Source organism: Somniosus microcephalus, unplaced genomic scaffold, assembly GCF_052327205.1.
Source record: "Somniosus microcephalus isolate GS21.2 unplaced genomic scaffold, FLI_Smic_1.0 scaffold2, whole genome shotgun sequence".
Classification (NCBI taxonomy): domain Eukaryota; kingdom Metazoa; phylum Chordata; class Chondrichthyes; order Squaliformes; family Somniosidae; genus Somniosus; species Somniosus microcephalus.
Window position 1 is genome coordinate 2594953 of NW_028225189.1, and position 14320 is coordinate 2609272.

At 49.5% G+C, this 14320-nt stretch overlaps 1 pseudogene across 1 annotated transcript in view; it reads left to right on the plus strand.

Moving 5' to 3' along the window:
* LOC147084094 (uncharacterized) overlaps positions 1-14320 on the plus strand; it is a 445069-nt pseudogene that overhangs the window by 26825 nt on the left and 403924 nt on the right. The window lies entirely within an intron of this gene.

Consider the following 14320-nt stretch of genomic DNA (forward strand, 5'->3'; position numbering starts at 1 on the left):
GTCTTAAATACATCTATACCATTGGCCTCAACTATTCCTTGTGGGAGTGAGTTCCACATTCTCATCACTCTCTGGGTAAAGAAGTTTCTCCTGAATTCCCTCCTGGATTTATTAATGACTTTTATATTTATGGCCCCATAACTATGATGAGATTCTGTTAAGCTGCCCAGTATGTTGTTGTACTTTGTCTTTTTCTGATGAATGAAACATTACTGAGCCCCGTACCCGTGTTATGGGATGAAGTGCCAGACAAGTGAAGGCACAACGTCTGGGTGTGAATCTGATAATAACCTCACGGACCGTATAGGTGTGATAACCAGACGGGCTTGTGGTTATCGTCTGGTCACAGATGGACTAAATTCCCTGAATTAGCAGGAGTTCAGGAGGCAGTCAACAGACGGGTCCAAACAATCCCATTTCCTGAGCGGTAACCAAGCTTGTGTATAAGAACAGGCCACTTAAGCCATTGTCAGTTGGAACAGACTTGAGAAGGTCGCGCGTGAATCCACTGTACTTCTATTCTCCAGATTGAGGGAATTATCACCCGATCTGTGTTATGCAGCGCTCTTAATAAAGCCTGGAAATAGTTGATGTATTGCTGGTCATCTTCCAGAACTCGATAGACTCTGGAACAGTACCCATGGATTGGAGGGTAGCTAATGTTACCCCACTATTCAAAAAAGGTGGCAGAAAAAGTGGGGAATTACAGACCAGTAAGCCTGACATCGGTAGTGGGGAAAATGCTAGAGTCCATTATAAAAGATGTAATACCAGAGCACTTGGAAAGCAGGAGGCAGAGGGTGATGGTCGAAGGTTGTTTTTGTTCCTGGAAGCCTGTGTCCAGTGGTGTACCACAGGGATCGGTGCTGGGTCCTTTGCTGTTTGTGGTCTACATTAATGATTTAGATATGAATGTAGGAGGTATGATCAGTAAGTTCGCAGATGACACAAAAATTGGTGGAGTGGTAAATAGCGAGGAGGGAAGCTTCAGGCTACAGGACGATATAGCGGGTTGGTCAGATGGGCAGAACAGTGGCAAATGGAATTTAACCCTGAAAAGTGTGAGGTGATCCACTTTCGGAGGACTAACAAGGCAAGGGAATACACAATGAATGGTAGGACCATAGGAAGGACAGAGGACCAGAGGGATCTTGGTGTGCATGTACATAGATCCCTGAAGGCAGCAGGACAGGTGGATGAGGTGGTTAAAAAGGCATATGGGACACTTGGTTTCAATAGCCGAGGCATAGAATATAAGAGCAGGGAGGTTATGATGGAGCTGTACAAAATGCTAGTTAGGCCACAGCTGGAATACTGTATGCAGTTCTGGTCGCCACACTATATGAAGGATGTGATTGCATGGGAGAGGGTGCAGAGGAGATGCACCAGGAAGGTTTTTTAAAGTTCCATTGTGTATGCGTGTGTGCATGCGTATTATTTGTGTCCGCATGCGTGCGTTAACTTGAGCATTCAATTGTTCGTACATTAAGGAAGGCTTTAACACTAAATAACACCACAATATACAAAGTCCCATAACCATATCAGAAATCAATTAAAACTTCAAGTAAACTACTTTTAACCAGAACCCGAAACTTCTTCAACAAAACAAGTAAATACCAGTTCTATGCCAGTCCTATTGGCACTCTAATAACTCCTCGTTTTCACTTGATGTTATCTAACCATATAATGTCATGATCCCAGGAAGTTACCTGGACTGGAGCGCTTCAGCTATGAAGAGAGACTGGGCAGGCTGGGGTTATTTTCCTTAGAGCAGAGAAGGCTGAGGAGGGACCTGATTGAGGTGTACAAAATTATGAGGGGCATAGATAGGGTAGATAGAAAGGAGCTTTTCCCCTTAGCAGAGGGGTCAATAACCAGGGGGCATAGTTTCAAGGTAAGGGGCAGGAGGTTTAGAGGGGATTTGAGGAAAAACTTTTTCACCCAGAGGGTGGTTGGAATCTGGAACTCACTGCCTGAAAGGGTGGTAGAGGCAGGAACCCTCACAACATTCAAGAAGCATTTAGATGAGCACTTGAAACGCCATAGCATACAAGGCTACGGACCAAGTGCTGGAAAATGGGATTGGAATACTCAGGGCTTGATGGCCGGCGCGGACACGATGGGCCAAAGGGCCTCTTTCTGTGCTGTATAAATATATGCTCAGCACACACCCCGCCTGAGAGTCCGGATCACCGGCGGAAAGTGAGTTTTATTTGGTTTTTTTATATATAGCGGAGAGAAGCACGGGCGGGGAGATAAATAAAAAGAAAATACAAACCGCACCATCCCAGCACCCTCCCGGCACCGAGCGGAGCGGATTGAGCCCAATCCACCTCACTGACTTGGCCCTGAAGTCAAATCAAGTCTCATCAAAGTCTCATCAAATGACATCCTTTGTGACTGTGACAAAGGTAAACTATCTCTCCTCAACCAATCAGGGTGCCCGAGGGGCGGGACTTCCACCGCCTGCTTCTCCCACTGCTGAGACAAGTGGAATGCAGCAGAGGGCGCTCTTCTGAGTTTGGGGCTCAGGCCTGTTAGTGGAACAGTGCAGAGGGAACTTTACTCTGCACTGGGCTTCACTCCCTCAGCACTGCACTGCAGGGGCAGCACAGAGTTTTAGACTTGAGTCTCTGGAGTGGGACTTCAACCCACAACCTTCTGACTCAGAGGAGAGAGTGCTGCCGCCTGAGCCACGGCTGACACTCTGTATCTAACCCATGCTGTACCTGCCCTGGGAGTGTTTGATGGGACAGTGTAGAGGGAGCTTTACTCTGTATCTAACCCGTGCTGTACCTGCCCTGGGAGTGTTTGATGGGACAGTGTAGGGGGAGCTTTACTCTGTATCTAACCCGTGCTGTACCTGCCCTGGGAGTGTTTGATGGGACAGTGTAGAGGGAGCTTTACTCTGTATCTAACCCGTGCTGTACCTGCCCTGGGAGTGTTTGATGGGACAGTACAGAGGGAGATTTACTCTGTATCTAACCCCTGCTGTACCTGCCCTGGAAGTGTTTGATGGGGACTGTGTAGAGGGAGCTTTACTCTGTGTCTAATCCCTGCTTGTACCTGCCATGGAAGAATCACGCGAGACTCTAGAACTGTTATAAGTGATCTTTATTGACATTCAGACATGATTATTTCACCCAATAACAAAGTCATACAACCTTATTCTGGGAAGCAGCACTCAGAACCGAGAGTGATCAGGACCATGTTCTGGGAGAGTCTAACCACCTCCCCTCGACATTCAACAGCATTAACATCACCGAATCCCCCACCATCCTGGGGGTCACCATTGACCAGAAAATTAACTGGACCACCCACATATATACTGTGGCAACAAGAGCGCATCAGAGGCTGGGTAATCTGCGGTGAGTGTCTCGCCTCCTGACTCCCCAAAGCCTTTCCACCATCTACAAGACACAAGGCAGGAGTATGATGGAATTCTCTCCGCTTGCCTGGATGAGTGCAGCTCCAACAACACTCCAGAAGCTCAACACCATTGTGGCAATATGGTGGTGTGGCAATAACGGAAACGAGCTTAAAAACGGTGAGGACTGGGCACTTAATATTCAAGGGTACAAGGTGTTCAGAAAAGATAGGGAAGGAAAAAAGGGAGGTGGGGTGGCAGTGCTGATTAAGGATGACATTGTCGTGTTGGAAAGGGAGCATGTTCTTGAGGGGACAAGGGCAGAATCCATTTGGTCAGAGTTGAGAAGCAAAAAGGGTATGATCACGCTATTGGGGGTATTCTACAGGCCTCCATATAGTGAGAGGGAGGTAGAGGAGCAAATCTGCAGGAAAATCGCAGAGACATGCAAGAGCTATAGAGTGGTGATATTGGTGGACTTTAATTACCCAAATATCGATTGGGATAATGCTAGGGTAAGGGGAAAGGAGGGGGAGGAATTTCTGAAATGTGTTCAGGAGAATTTCCTTGACCAGTATGTTCTTGGCCCAACGAGGAAGGAGGCATTGCTGGATCTGGTGCTGGGGAATGAGGTGGGCCAGGTCGACCAAGTATCTGTGGGAGAACACTTGGGTACGAGTGATCATCGTATCATAAGATTTAGATTAGCAATGGAGAGGAGCAAGGAACAATCTAGAGTGGAACTTCTAAACTGGAATAGGGCTAACTTCAGTGGGATGTGAAAGGATCTAGCCAGGGTAAAATGGAACCAAAGACTGACAGGAAAATCTGTAACGGAACAATGGGTGATCTTTAAGGAGGAGATGTTCCAAGTACAGGCTAGGTACATTCCAACAAGAGGGAAGGGTAAGGGAACCAAAGCAAGGGCTCCTTGGATGACGAGGATGATTGAGAAGATGAAACAAAAAATGATGAATGTCAGGTGAATTCTTCAAGGGAGAACCAGACCAAATACAATAAGTTGAGAGAGGAAGTGAAGATGAAAATAAGATTGGCAAAGAGCGAATGAGAGTAGAATGGCGGTTAACATAAAAGGGAACCCAAAAACCTTCTACCGGCATGTCAACAGTAAGCGGGTAGTGAGAGGTGGGGTGAGGCCTATTAGGGACAAAGAAGGTGATATATGCTTAGAGGCGCAAGGCAAGGTCAGAATACTCAATGAGTACTTTGTATCGGTGTTTACTAAGGAGGTGGATGCTGACAAAATATCGGTAGAAGTGGAAAAGGTAGAAGCAATGGAAGGGGTGAACATTGATAGACGGTGTCCTAGAAAGACTGGGTATGCTCAGAGTGGGTAAGTCACCTGGTCCAGATGGCTTGCATCCCAGGTTGCTAAGGGAATTGGGGGAGGAGATAGCGGAAGGGCTTGCCATAATTTTTCAGTCTTCCCTAGATGCGGGGGAGGTGCCTGTGGATTGGAAAGTGGCAAATGTGACACCATTGTACAAGAAAGGGTATAAGGACAATCCTAGAAACTACAGGCCGGACAGTTTAACATCAGTGGTGGGTAAACTTTTAGAAACAATAATCAAGCAAAAAATTAACAGGCACTTGGAGAGGTTTAAGCTAATTAAGGAGAGCCAACACGGATTTGTAAAAGGCAGATCGTGTTTGACTAATCTAATTGAATTTTTTGATGAAGTAACAGAGAGGATTGATGAAGGGATGTTGTCTACATGGATTTTAGGAAGGCGTTTGACAAAGTACCACATAGAAGGCTGGTTAACAAAATTGAGGCTCATGGAATAGGTGGGTCAGTGGCAGCTTGGATAAGATATTGGCTTAAGGACAGAAAACAGCGAGTTGTGGTAAATGGCTGTTTTTCAGACTGGAGGATGGTAGACAGTGGTGTTCCCCAAGGGTCAGTGCTGGGGCCACTGCTTTTTTTGATATATATAAATGACCTGGATATTGGAATACAGAGTAGAACTTCTAAATTTGCCGATGACACCAAACTTGGGGGTGTGGCAAACAGTGAGGATGATACCAATCGGCTGCAACAGGACATAGAAAGGCTAGCAGAATGGGCAGACAAGTGGCAGATGGAATTTAATATAGAGAAGTGTGAGGTGATGCATTTTGGCAGAAGGAACAGGGAGAGGCAATATACACTTAATGGCACAGTTTTAAAGAGTGTGCAGGGACAGAGGGACCTGGGAGTTAAGATCCCTGAAGGTGGAGGGACATATTGAGTGATTAGCAAAGCATATGGGATCTTGGGCTTCATAAATAAAGGTATTGAGTACAAAAGTAGAGAAGCTATGCTGAACCTTTATAAAGCACTGGTTAGGCCACAACTGGAGTATTGCATCCAGTTCTGGTCCACCACACTTTAGGAAGGATGTGAAGGCTCTTGAGAGGGTGCAGAGGAGATTTACCAGAATGGTTCCGGGGATGGGGGATCTTAGCTACAAGGACAGGTTGGAGAAGCTGGATTTGTTTTCATTAGAGCAAAGGAGGTTGCGGGGTGATTTGATAGAGGTGTACAAGATTATGACGGGTTTGGAAAGGCTAGACGGGGAAAGGCTGTTCCCACTAGTTGATGGCACAAGGACTAGGAGACACAGATTTAAGGTTTTGGGCAACAGATACAAGGGGGATGTGAAGAAAAACTTTTTTACGCAGTGAGTGATGAGGACCTGGAACTCACTGCCGACGGAAGTGGTGGAAGCGGACATACTCAATGTTTTCAAGGGGAGACTGGATAGGCACTTGAGGGAAATAGATTTGCAGGGCTACGGGGATAGAGCGGGGGAGTGGGACTGACTGGATTGCTCTACAGAGAGCTGGCACAGACTCGATGGGCCGAATGGCCTCCTTCTCTGCCATTATGACTCTATGACTATGACTAGAACAGTGTGAACTCGCTGGTGTCTCAGCAGGTTGGAGAACTGAGTGAATCCCTTCCCACACACGGAGCAGGTGAACGGTCTCTCCCCAGTGTGAACTCGCTGGTGTATCAGCAGATTCCCAGAGCTTTTAAAGCTCTTCCCACAGTCAGAACATTTAAATGGTCTCTCATCAGTGTGAACTCGCTGGTGTTCGAGCAGAGTCGAGGACTGTGTGAATCCCTTCCCACACACGGAACAGGTGAACGGCCTCTCCCCAGTGTGAACTCGCTGGTGTTCGAGCAGATGCGAGGACTGAGTGAATCCCTTCCCACACACGGAGCAGGTGAATGCCCTCTCCCCAGTGTGAACTCGCTGGTGTATCTTCAGCACCCCGGAACTTTTAAAGCTCTTCCCACAGACAGAACATGTAAATAGTCTCTCATCAGTGTGAACTCGCTGGTGTACCTTCAGTTCCGCGGAGCTTGTAAAGCTCTTCCCACAGTCAGAACATTTAAATGGTCTCGCATCAGTGTGAACTCGCTGGTGTACCTTCAGTTCCGTGGAGCTTTTAAAGCTCTTCCCACAGACAGAACATGTAAATGGTCTCTCATCAGTATGAACTCGCTGGTGTACCTTCAGATCCCCAGAGGTTTTAAAGCTCTTCCCACAGTCAGAACATTTAAATGGTCTCTCATCAGTGTGAACTCGCTGGTGTCTCAGTAGGTGGGATAAATGAGTGAATCCCTTCCCACACACGGAACAGGTGAACGGCCTCTCCCCAGTGTGAACTCGCTGGTGTTCGAGCAGATGCGAGGACTGAGTGAATCCCTTCCCACACACGGAGCAGGTGAATGCCCTCTCCCCAGTGTGAACTCGCTGGTGTATCTTCAGCACCCCGGACCTTTTAAAGCTCTTCCCACAGACAGAACATGTAAATAGTCTCTCATCAGTGTGAACTTGCTGGTGTACCTTCAGTTCCGTGGAGCTTTTAAAGCTCTTCCCACAGACAGAACATGTAAATGGTCTCTCATCAATATGAACTTGCTGGTGTACCTTCAGATCCCCAGAGGTTTTAAAGCTCTTCCCACAGTCAGAACATTTAAATGGTCTCTCATCAGTGTGAACTCGCTGGTGTCTCAGTAGGTGGGATAAATGAGAGAATCCCTTCCCACACACGGAACAGGTGAATGGCCTCTTTCCTGCTCTCTCCAGCTGGTGTCCCTTCAGCTCCTGGGACCTTTTAAAGCTTTTCCCACAGTCGGAATGTTTCACCGGCCTCTCCCCAGTGTGAACTCACTGGTGTGCCAGAAGATTCGAGGACCGAGTGAATCTCTTCCCACACATGGAGCAGGTGAACAGAATCTCTCCTGCTCTCTCCAGGTGGTGTCTCTTCAGATCCTGGGACCTTTTAAATCTCTTCCCACAGTCAGAACATTTAATGTGAACAAGCTGGTGTCTCAGGAGGGTGGCAGAATGAGAGAATCGCTTCAAAAACACGGAGCAGGTCAACGGTCTCTCATCGGTGTGGACAAGCTGGTGTCTCAGCAGCACGGAGGGTGCAATTAATCCCTGCCCACACACGGAGCGGATTAAAGGTCCCTCCCTAGTGTGAACTTGCTGGTGTATCATTGGAGCGGATGGCTGAGTGAATCCCTTCCCACACACGGGGCCGGGGTTTCTCCCCGCTTCAGGTATTTGTAGATTTTGAAGCTCTTTCAGAACATTTAAAAGGTCTCTCATCAGTGTGAACTCACGGGTGTGCCAGCAGATTGGAGGAGCGACTGAATCAGGTCCTGATGAATCGAGCGACTCTGTCAGATCTAGTGGGAGGATAGAGGATTGGGAAAACTTTAAAAGACAGCAAAAAGTAACAAAAAGATTGATTAAGAAAGGGAAGATAGATTATGAAAGTAAATTAGCAAAAATTATAAAAACAGATAGTAAGAGTTTTTATAGTTATATAAAAAGAAAAAGGGTGGCTAAAGTAAATGTTGGTCCCTTAGAGGATGAGACCAGGAAATTAATGGTGGGAAATATGGAGATGGCAAAAACACTGAATGAATATTTTACATCAGTCTTTACAGTAGAAGACACTAAGAATATCCCAACACTGGACAAACAGGGGGCTAAAGGGGGGGAGGAGCTAAACACGATCAAAATCACTAAGGAAGTGGTACTCGGTAAAATAATGGGACTCAAGGCGGATAAATCACCTGGACCTGATGGCTTACATCCTAGGGTCTTGAGGGAAGTGGCGGTAGGGATTGTGGATGCATTAGTAATAATTTTCCAAAACTCCCTGGACTCGGCAAAGGTCCCGGCAGACTGGAAAACTGCTAATGTAACACCCTTATTTAAAAAGGGCAGTAGACAGAAGGCTGGAAACTATAGACCGGTTAGCCTAACATCTGTGGTAGGTAAAATTTTGGAGTCCATTATTAAGGAGACAGTAACAGGACATTTGGATAATCATAATTTAATAGGACAAAGTCAGCATGGTTTTATGAAGGGGAAGTCATGTTTGACAAATTTGCTGGAGTTCTTTGAGGAAGTAACGTATAGGGTGGATAAAGGGGAACCAGTGGACGTAGTGTATTTAGACTTCCAAAAGGCATTTGACAAGGCGCCACACAAAAGATTATTGCTTAAGATAAAAAATCACGGGATTGGGGGTAATATTCTGGCATGGATAGAGGATTGGCTATCTAACAGAAGACAGAGAGTTGGGATAAATGGTTCATTCTCAGACTGGCAATCAGTAACTAGTGGTGTTCCGCAGGGGTCAGTGCTGGGTCCCCAACTCTTTACAATCTATATTAACGATTTGGAGGAGGGGACCGAATGTAACATATCAAAGTTTGCAGATTATACTAAGATGGGAGGGAAAGTAGTGAGTGAGGAGGACATAAAAAACCTGCAAGGGGACATCGACAGGCTAAGTAAGTGGGCAGAGATTTGGCAGATGGAATACAATACTGGAAAGTGTGAGGTTATGCACTTTGGCAGGAAAAATCGTAGAGCAAGTTATTATCTTAATGGCAAGAAGCTGGAAAGTACTGAAGTACAAAGGGATCTGGGGGTCCTGGTGCACGAAACTCAAAAGGTTAGTATGCAGGTGCAGCAAGTGATTAAGAAGGCCAATGGAATGTTGGCTTTCATTGCTAGGGGGATAGAATATAAAAATAGGGAGGTATTGCTTCAGTTGTACAAGGTATTGGTGAGACCGCACCTGGAATACTGCGTACAGTTTTGGTGTCCATACTTAAGAAAGGACATACTTGCTCTCGAGTCAGTACAAAGAAGGTTCACTCGGTTAATCCCGGGGATGAGGGGATGGACATATGAGGAGAGGTTGAGTAGATTGGGACTCTACTCATTGGAGTTCAGAAGAATGAGAGGCGATCTTATTGAAACATATAAGATTGTGAAGGGGTTGGATCGGGTGGATGCGGGGAAGATGTTCCCGATGATGGGTGAAACTAGAACTAGGGGGCATAGTCTTCGAATAAGGGGCTGCTCTTTCAAAACTGAGATGAGGAGGAACTACTTCACTCAGAGGGTGGTAGGTCCATGGAATATGCTGCCCCAAAAAGCTGTCGAAGCTACATCATTACATAAATTTAAAACAGAAATAGACAGTTTCCTAGAAGTAAAGGGAATTAAGGGTTATGGGGAGCGGACAGGAATTTGGACATGAATCTAGGTTCGGATCGGTCATGCCCTGTGGGTAGCGGAGCGGGCCCAGGTCTGTGTAGCCTGATCCTGCTCCTATTTTGTGTGTCTAATTCTGTTAGATTCAGGAGATGGTTCTGTGATAGTGGATTGGCGGTTAGGATCAGATCAGCCATGATCTTATTGAATGGCGGAGCAGGCTCGAGGGGCCGATTGGCCTACTCCTGCTCCTATTTCTTATGTTCTTATGTTGACGTGATGTTTGGTTTGAGCTTCCTGTCTGTAAATGCTCCACTTCTAAAACCCTGTAAAACGAGTGTAGAAAGGATAAGGGGGGGAAGCAGGATTTTTTTTTGGCTTATTTTGCCTCAAAGAACAAACAGGGCAGAGCCGGTCCAGCCGTGCCCACAATAACCAGCAGGCCAGAAACAGCCCAATCCACCTCACTGACTTGGCCCTGAAGTCAAATCAAGTCTCATCAAATGACATCCTTTGTGACTGTGACAAAGGTAAACTATCCCTCCTCGTCCTTCCGGACTTGTCTGCAGCCTTTGACACGTTGACCACTCCATCCTTCTCCCAACACCTCTCCACCGTCGTCCAGCTGGGTGGGACTGCACTCGCCTGGTTCCATTCTTATCTATCCAATCGTAGCCACAGAATCACCTGCAACGGCTTCTCTTCCCGCTCCCGCATCGTTACCTCTGGTGTCCCCCAAGGATCTATCCTTGGGCCCCTCCTATTTCTCATCTAAATGCGGCCCCTTGGTGACATCATCTGAAAACACAGCGTCAGTTTCCACATGTACGCTGACGACACCCAGCTCTACCTCACCACCACTTCTCTCGACCCCACCAAGATCTCTAATCCGATTCTGGGTGAGCAGAAATTTTCTCCAATTAAATATTGGGAAGACTAAAGCCATTGTTTTCGGTTCCTAGCCACAAACTCCGTTCCCTAGCCACTGACTCCATCCCTCTCCCTAACATCTCTCTGAGGCTGAACCACACTGTTCACAAACTCGGTGTCATATTTGACCCCGAAATGAGCTTCCGAACACATATCCGCAGCATAACAAAGACCGCCTACTTCCACCTCGGTAACATCGCCCATCTCCGCTCTTGCCTCAGCTCATCCGCTGCTGAAACCCTCATCCGGGCCTTTATTACCTCTAGACTTGACTATTCCAACGCACTCCTGGCTGGCCTCCCACATTCTACCCTATGTAAACTTGAGGTGATCCAAAACTACCTGTGTCGTAACTCAACGCCAAGTCCCGTTCACCCATCACCCCTGTGCTCGCTGACCTACATTGGCACCCGGTTAAGCAATGCTTCGATTTCAAAATTCTCATCCTTGTTTTCAAATCCCTCCATGGCCTCGCCCCTCCCTATCTTAGTTATTCCCTTCAGACTCACAACCACCCGCCCCCCGCGATAGAATCACAGAAAAATTATGGCACAGAAGGAGGCCATTCACCCCATCTTGTCCGTGCCGGCCGATTAAGTGCTATCCACACTAATCCCACTTTCCAGCACTTGGTCCATAGCCTTGTAGGTTACGGCACTTCAAGTGCATATCCAAGTACTTTTTAAAATGTGATGAGAGTTTCTGCCTCTACCACCCTGTCAGGCAGTGAGTTCCAGACCCCCACCACCCACTGGGTGAAAACATTTCTCCTCAACTCCCCTCTAAACCTCCGACCAATTTCTTTAAATCTACGCCCCCTGGTTGTGGACCCCTCTGCCAAGGGAAATAGGTCCTTCCTATCTCGGCCCCTCAGAATTTTATACACCTCAATCAGGTCTCCCCTCAGCCTCCTCGGTTCCAAAGAAAACAACCTCCTCCCCCCACCCCGAGACACCTGCGTTCCTCCAATTCTGCCCTCTTGAGCATCCCTGATTATAATCGCTGCACCATCAGTGGCCGTGTCTTCTGTTGCCTCGGCCCTAAGCTCTGGAATTCCCTCTCTGAACCTCTCTGCCTCTCTTGCACAGAAAATAGGAGCAGGAGTCGGCCATTCGGCCCCTCGAGCCTGCTCCGCCATTCAATGAGATCATGGCTGATCAAAACCCACCTCTGTGACCAAGCTTTTGACCATCTGCCCGAATTTCTCCTTCTGTGGCTCGGGGTCACATTTTTCAATGTCTTACAATACTCCTGTGCAGCGCCTTGGGATGTTTTCCTACATTAAGATAATAATCTGCCTTTGTGGCGGATCGCCACCTAAACGGGCGCAATCCACTTTTCCGTCCGTGGACAATAAATCGGGCACCTTGCCTTCAAGAAGCATGCTGCCTTTAAGGCATGACAAAGGAGCGGGCGTCGCCCTCAGTCTGTTTTCGGGTTTAGCAGAGAGAGGAGCTGGGGCAGCCATCTCTCAAGAGAATGTAATAAAAGCCATGTGTTCCTCAGATCGGTTCGGCCTCCATTCGTGTTCCGCGGCAGCCGCAACATTGGTGACCCCGTCGCTCAGAACGTATTCTGAGCACTGCAATGGCGGACACGAACGCAGTTTCCGTGAAACTGCCGGAGTTTTGGGAAAACCAGCCCGAAGCCTGGTTCCTCCAAGCTGAGTCCCGATTCCGGCTGCGACACATCACCACAGATGGGACGAAGTATGACTACCTCGTCGCATCACTCGGTAGCTCCACAGTCACGAAGGTCTGGATAGCGCTGCAGAACTCACCAGAGGAGGGCAAGTATGCACATCTTAAGGCCGCCCTCCTTAAAAAATTTACGACCTTGACATACCAGCGAAACTGCCGCCTCCTCGACCTTCCAGGCCTCGGTGACGCCTCACCGTCAGACCTCCTCTCCCACATGCTCTCACTCACCGACGAGAGCCCACCCGGGTCCCTCTTCCGCACGCTGTTCATCCGCCAGCTACCTCCCAGCATCCGCCCAGCGATTGTGGCGTCCGGCCTCACGGACCTAGAAGCCCTGGCCGACGAGGCCGACAAGCTGCTGTCCGCTCACTCCAGCCATGATGTCGCTCCGGACCTGGCAGCCACAGCCTGGGCGCGCCCCTCACCGGCCACCAGGCCCAGCCACGGGGCCCACGGGGCCTTCGCGCCCCACAAACCCGGGCTACTGTTACTACCACGCACGGTTCGGTGCCAGGGCACAACGGTGCACACCACCCTGCTCCTTCAAGTCCGCCCCCGTACCAGCCCCCGCAATGGCCGTGGGCCACGCGGGCTCCCTGCTGTACGTCACGGATGACAAAACCGGCCGTCGGTTCCTGTGCGACACTGGAGCTCAGCACAGCATCATCCCGGCCTCCGCCCTCGACATCCAAAAGGGCGAACGAGGACAGGCGCTGGCTGCCGCTAACGGCTCGGACATCCGGACGTACGGCACCCGCACAGTCACCCTCGACCTCGCTGGTCGCCGCTACCGATGGGAGTTCATCACTGCCAAGGTACTCTCCCCTCTCATCGGCGCAGACTTCCTGTGCGCCCACGGCCTACTGGTAGACATCCCTCGACACTGCCTCGTGGACATGAACACCATGTCCCCCATCCTGGGCGCCATGGCCCCCCGTCAACCCGCCGACATGGCGTCACAGTGCCACGCCCGGGCCACGGATGACTACTCGGCACTCCTGGCCGAATTCCCGGCCCTCACCAACCCGACCTTCTCCGCGGAGGTCGCCAAACACGGGGTGGAACACTTCATCCCCACCGCAGGCCCCCCAGTGTACGCCCACGCCCGCAGGCCGGACCCGGCCAAACTGGAGATCGCGCGGACCGAGTTTGCCACTATGGAACAGCTCGGCATCATCCGCCGCTCCAACAGTCCCTGGGCCTCCCCACTCCACATCGCCCCCAAACCAGGCGGGGGTTGGCGCCCCTGCGGGGATTACCGCCGCCTCAACGATGCCACCACCCCTGATCGGTGCCCCGTGCCGCACATTCAGGACTTCTCGGCTAGACTGGCCGGCCGCTCAGTCTTTTCCAAAGTCGACCTGGTGCGCGGCTACCACCAAGTCCCCGTCCACCCCGCGGACGTCCCCAAGACAGCCATAATCACCCCCTTCGGGCTTTTCGAGTTCCTGCGGATGCCCTTCGGCCTCAAAAATGCGGCCCAGGCATTCCAACGGCTCATGGACTCGGTCCTTCGGGACCTGAAGTTCCTGTTCGTCTACCTGGACAACATCCTGGTAGCCAGTTCCTCCAAGCAGGAACACCTCGAACACCTTCGCATCCTGTTCGGGTGCCTCAGCGACCACGGGCTCATCCTCAGCCCAGCCAAGTGCCAGTTCGGCCTGGACAAGATCGACTTCCTCGGCCACCACATCACCCATGCTGGGGCCATTCCCCTGCCCACCAAGGTGCAGGCCGTCCAGCAATTTCCCCGCCCCACCACCATCAAAGGACTCCAGGAG